Source organism: Nicotiana attenuata, chromosome 6 (assembly GCF_001879085.1).
Source record: "Nicotiana attenuata strain UT chromosome 6, NIATTr2, whole genome shotgun sequence".
Lineage (NCBI taxonomy): Eukaryota > Viridiplantae > Streptophyta > Magnoliopsida > Solanales > Solanaceae > Nicotiana > Nicotiana attenuata.
The window spans coordinates 79,550,626-79,557,344 of NC_031994.1; the positions used below are offsets into that span (position 1 = coordinate 79,550,626).

Here is a 6,719-nt window from a genome sequence, read left to right on the forward strand (position 1 = left end):
AACCTTTAGGATATGACTAGAACCTTTAGGATATGACTTAAAATTTTAGGATATGACTTGAACCTTTAGGATATGACTAGAACCTTTAGGATATGAATTTGGAATTTTAGTTTATGAATTGGAATTTTAGGATATGACTTGAAATTTTAGGATATGAATTGAACCCTTAGGATATGACTTGAACCTTTAGGATATGAATTGGAATTTCTTGAACCTTTAGGATATGAATTGGAATTTTAGTTTATGAATTTATTTGAACCTTTAGGATATGAATTGGGATTTTAGTTTATGAATTGAAATTTTAGGATATGACTTGAAATTTGAGGATATGACTTGAACCTTTAGGATATGACTAGAACCTTTAGGATATGAATTGGAATTTTAGTTTATGAATTGGAATTTAGATTATAAATTGAAATTTTAGGATATGACTTGAAATTTTAGGTATGAAGTGAAATTTTAGATTATAGATTGAAATTTTAGGTTGCGGGAGGAACCGTCGTTCGGATATGAATTGAACCTTTAGGATATGAATTCAACCTTTAGGATATGAATCCGACTTTTAGTTTATGAATTGAAATTTTAGATTATAAATTAAAATTTTTTGGATATGAGTTGGACCTTTAGGATATGAATTAAAATTTTGGTTTATGTATTGGAATTTTAGATCGCGGGAGGATTTTGTAGAAGGGGTTGATGACTTTATTATACATGCAATGGAACTTCCACCAAGAATAACTAAGAAACAGTACCTGGCAGAGTGTGCCTTTAATTGTTCTTCTCATTAGCGACAACAATGATGAGAAGGCAAGAACATGTGTTTCAAATAGTTATGGTGTAGGTAGGAGTTTAACATTTCCTAAGTAGATAAAAGAAGAGGTAATAGAGGAATTCTATACTTTATTTTCCAAGAGGAAAAGGAGTTTAATTGGGAGTGACAAGGTTGATGGTGATGGAATGTTTTCCGTTGGTCATGGCAGTTCCCACAAAACAGGGATCATAAGACTCTATGATGACAAAGATTATAGGAAGTTTTGTTCTCAACTTTCTTCCAAGTCTGATCCGTACAAGCTTAATGGGATATTGGTGATATTTCTTCGGATTCAGACAATGATTTGACTGACAAAAGTACGGAAATGCTAATTAAAAGAATTAAAGGTAAAATGTTTTTCAGCATCCTTCTCTACCAAGAAAAACGTTTTAGCTTTAATTCTTTTGATTAGCATTTCCATACTTTTGTCAGTCAAATCATTGTCTGAATCCGAAGAAATATTACCAACATCCCATTAAGCTTGTACGGATTAGACTTGGAAGAAAGTTGAGAACAAAACTTCCTATAATCTTTGTCATCATAGAGTCTTATGATCCCCGTNCGTTTTATGGGAACTGCCACGACCAACGGTAAACATTCCATCACCATCAACCTTGTCACTGTCAATTAAACTTCTTTTCTTCTTGGAAAATGAAGTAGAGAATTCCTCTATAATCTTTCTTTTATCTACTTAGGAAATGTTAAAATTCCTGCCTACACCATCACTATTTGAAACACATGCCATTGCCTTCTCATCATCATTGTCGCTAACTAGAACAACAATTGATCAAAAGACACACCCTGTCAGCTACTGTATCCAAGTTATTCTCTGTATCCAAGTTTATCCCGAGGATAATCACCAATGTCACCAGACAGCTTTATGATGCCAATGAAGCAAGATCATGAGATATTCAATGAAACTCGTATTGTAAAGAAGAAGAAAGAGACTGATTTAGAAAGTTGGGTCGAGGGTCGATCCTCGACTATACATGTAAGTTTTTTACTTTTCATTAAGTATTTTTATTTACTTTTATAAAAATTTTGAAATACTAATTTAATATAATTTTTCTTATAGGTTCGCTTCACAGCTGATGTGGAGGAATTCATACGCAGTCAGCCACCTAATGAGTCGGGCGAGGCAATCCAACTTTCGGACGAGGATGCTGAAAGAACACTCCTTGAGTACTTTATATACTTTGAACTAGACAATAGAACCAGTTTTCGAATGAGCTTGTAATAAGCGTTAACTTAGTTTTGTTAGCTTAATGTGTTAGTTCTATTGAACTTTATACTTCGTTGGTTTTAATGTTGTTGTTGTTGTTGTGTTGTTGTTGGTATTGTTGTTGTTGTTGCTTGTAATAGGGATTTGGTATGCTGGCAGGTGGTGTAACTGCCAAAACAGGCAGTTTCTACCAAAATAATACCCAGAAAAGCGACCAACTTTGATCTCTTTTTGGTCGCTTTTCATTTAAAAAAAATAATTTTCTGGGCAATAGCGACCAAAGTTGGTCTCTTTTTATCCAGATTTCTAAAAAAGTGACCAACCTTGGTCTCTATTCCATTAAAAAAAATAATTTCTGAAAAAATAGCGACCAACTTTGGTCGCTTATATTTAAAAAAAATTAAATTCTTGAAATTAGCGACCAACTTTGGTCGCTTATTTTTAAAAAAAATTAAAAAAATTAATAAAATAGCGACCAACCTTGGTCTCCATCCAAATTTTAAAATATAATATTTGGATTAGAGACCAAAGTTGGTCGCTGTTTTATGAATAATAGTAAATAAATAATATATTTTACATTTAGAGACCAACTTTGGTTGTCAAATTTATATTATTAAAATAATAAAGCGACCAAAGATGGTCGCTATAGTCAATACCCGGAATATTTGGTCATTTTACCTTAGAGACCAAAGTTGGTCGCTAATTAGCGACCAACTTTGGTCCCTAAAGTGAAGGGACCAGCAATATAGCGACCAGGCATGTTTGGTCGCTTTTTGGTCGCTTTTAGGCCTATAAGCGACCAACTTTGATCGCTTTTTGTGGTCGCTTTTTACCGGATTTCTAGTAGTGTAAGAAGTGATCTTTAGGAGTTGCAAATGAGAACGGCACCCAGTTCTGGCATGATTGTGATGCTTACTAACCGTCTTAATATGTTGTGGTCAAGTAATTCCAATGTATCCTTGTGGAATTGATGGAACTTGGACCAGAAATAGATATATGGAGTGCAGGATCATTATGTATATTTTGTTATGTGGAGTTCCTCCCTTTTGGGCTGGTAAATTCGCGAACTTGAACCTTCCCCCTCCCTCTTCTTGTTCATATGTATGATCTCACATATAAACTACTGGCATTTGATAAAGTCTCTCTTTTGATACAGAATCTGAACAAGGTGTTGCTCTGGCCATCTTACGTGGAGCAATAGATTTCAAGCGTGAACCCTGGCCGAATATTTCAGAGACTGCTACAAATCTTGTACAACAAATGTTGGAGCCAGATCCAAAGCTTGGACTAACTGCTAAACAAGTACTTGCTAAGTTGAGTTTCACATGTGATATTTTTTTTTTTTGGATGAAGTCACAGTGGTGAGTATGTTCTTTGAGAAAACCCTTGCCTTCCACAGGGCACACCTTCTAAGTAGTTCATCTTTCAAGTTACTTTAATTGGGATCTGCTGAAATTCTTGTGATATATGTTTATCTTCGGTAGTTCTGATTGCTGAGATTCCCGATCAGTGGACTTTTAATGTAACACTAATATATGACTGTGATGCTTCATGTGTTTTGCTAATGAACTGTCTTTCTTGTAGAACATCCTTGGCTTCAAAAGCTCCGAATGTTCCTCTTGGAGATGTTGTGTCACATCAAGACTTGAGCAGTTTTCAATGATGAATAGGTTTAAGAGGAAAGCTCTGAGGGTTAGTTCTTTAATCTGACGCATTTTGAACTGTATTTAACTTGCATGCTTCTGAAGCATTAAAAGATGCTCCTCCACGTGCAGGTGATTGCTGATTTCTTGTCTAATGAAGAAGTTGAAGACCTCAAAGAAATGTTTAACAAGATAGATACAGATAATAATGGTATTGTTTCAGTTGAGGAACTAAAAGCCGGGCTTGAAAAATTCAATTCACAGCTAGCAGAATCTGAGATACAGAGCTTATTCAAGCAGTGAGTCTTCCTTCATATTCCTTATTGAATGAATCTCACTTTCCCACTTTTGCTGTGGGCTTGTGTCATTTCTTTAAGTTTTCTCAACAAGGTTTCACAGAAGGTGACCCCTGTTAGTGCTTAAGGCCAACGAAATTTAGATGCTAGTTCGACATTTGCTCTGTTATTTTGTTTTGATGCTCAATTTAGATGTTCCCCTTATACACTATGGTAATATCACATTTACTGGTCAAGGTTTAGCCCTTGACGTGATTTCTGTGTGCTGTCTTCTTAGCTAGTTATTGTAGTTTTTATCACTGAAATGAAGCTTTGATCAAAATACATACATTTAATAACAAGCTGTTATATCCCTGTTCTCTATCCCTAAAAGAACAAGAGTAAAAAAAGCCGAAAGAGAAAGGAAAAATGAAAAGAAATTAAATGACAAAGCCGTAAATGCTTATGGGATTACTTTGTTTCTAACAGATTGATACCAACGGCAAAGGGACCCTGGATTATGGGGAATTTATTGCTGTTTCACTCCATCTTCAAAGGATGGCAAATGATGAACATTTGCACAAGGCTTTCTCCTACTTTGATAAGGATGGAAATGGCTATATTGAACCACATGAGCTTCAAGATGCACTGATGGAGGATGGAGCAGATGACTGCACCAACATTGTGAATGACATTTTACAGGAGGTTTATACGGACAGGGCGAACAGACTGCAGACACTTTTCTACAACTTAACTTGAATTTAGAGTAGGATCATATCTTCCTTATCTTCTTTTTTTGGTTAATTCAGGATGGCAGCATTAGCTATGAAGAATTTGTAGCCATGATGAGAACTGGGACAGATTGGAGAAAGGCTTCTCGACATTACTCAAGAGGGAGATTTAATAGTCTTGAGTGTGAAGCTAATGAAGGATGGCTCACTTAACTTGGGGAATGAGTAAAGTTCATGCTGGTCGGCGGTCGCTCTTTCATTCATCAAAATGAAGTACTGGATCAGATTCTTCTGTATCATATCTTCATTGTTTGTGGGGTTCCCTTTAGACTGTTGGCTTGCCAGCGCCAAGAAGAGGCGACTTCACCTGGTTAATCTCTTCAAATTGTTAATCGAGTAAACCAAATAGATTTTTAGCCATTGGGTACAGAAGTGTATGATTCCGTTCTCTACCTCCGAGTTTTCTTGTTCACAGAATCAAAAATATGCGGAACATATTTACCCTACAGCATAATTGGGAAAAGAAATAAGCTAGTCTTGTTTCACCCTTTCTGTACTTATCATTGTCAAGGACTTGGACTGTTTATACAAATATTTGGGTTGAAATGCTGTGTGTAGGTGTTATTTGATATTTGTTTAATCCTCATTCTCGAGTCTCTTCTAATATTTCACTCGATGTTAATGATTCATCTGATTACCGATGGTTTTACCATGGATTGCAGTGGCTGCATTCAGATTGGCTAAATATATAGTTGATGGTTGCTTAGCATGGGTTCAATTCGAATAGGAAAAAATATGAACTGTTTAGGCAAAGGAGAATCTTAGCAACAGGGTAATATTGGAAGCATGAATTGGTGGAGTGGATCCAATTGAAGTTGTACTTTTGAGTAGCCAAGATGGCCTGCCGGATCCTCTCCAACACGACCACATCATGCAAATTCTTCATCTACAGGATGTCACTACGTTGGATATTCAGACACAACTCAATCAATTCCAAGAATGGATCCAACAAGTGCCTCACAATCACCCAGCATGGCCTACACTCCAACCTCTAACCTACTGGCCATACTACAACGACCTTCAACAAAATCAGCTGCAGGAACCCCCTCAAAAGAAATTACCTCACCCCATGCAAGAGCAATACCCACCAATCCTACACCCAGCTCCAATCCTTCATCCGCCTCCTTCACCACCACTGACGCCACCACCATTGTCACCACCACTGGAGGAAGCTGCACCGGACATGGCAGACCAAGCACCAAACATGGAAGAGACATTCATGGAGACGCTACATCTGATAGACTCGCTGACTATCTCCATGCACACAAATGTCGAAAAAAGGTATCTCATTCTAGCGCCAACAACTTTGGAGACAACCTCCTTGAATATTCGCCTCAACCCCTATTCTATGGAACAACGCTATGTTGTCCTGATGATTCCTACACTACCAGCTGCACCACTAATGGAAGAGCTGCCGCACCAACGTCACCTCAATATGCATCTGGAAATGTCATTAGCCCCGGGAGGGAACTCATCCACCCCGTACGTAGTTCCATGAAGATTATGCTTTGGAATTGTTGGGGAGGCTCATGGACCAGAATTTCGCCGCAATTTACGTTTCCTGCTTGATTGGAATAATCCTGCCACTCTTTGTCTCACTGAAACACGAATGGAAGACCATACTTCACTGCTTCACGACTTCAATTTCATAGATCTTAATTATCCAGGTGGCCGCCCAGGGTTACTCAGGTGGCATCGTTGTACTGTGGCGAGCTGATGAACTGACTGTAGACCCCAACTGGAAATCACTGCTCAGGAGATTCATGCTACTGTTCAGGTACTTAATTCCTCTACACCATGGATTCTCTCGTTAATTTACGCAAGCACATCTTATCATAACCGCCAAGTATTATGGCATAACCTACAACTATTTGCAAGTACTCATAAAGCACCTTGGCTATTGTGTGGAGATTTCAATGAAGTCACCACAAGTGCTGACAAATTTGGCGGCAACCCCATAAACACAACACGTACTAA

At 37.5% G+C, this 6,719-nt stretch overlaps 1 pseudogene; it reads left to right on the plus strand.

Moving 5' to 3' along the window:
- LOC109228018 overlaps nucleotides 1-5,293 on the plus strand; it is a 27,222-nt pseudogene extending 21,929 nt beyond the window's left edge.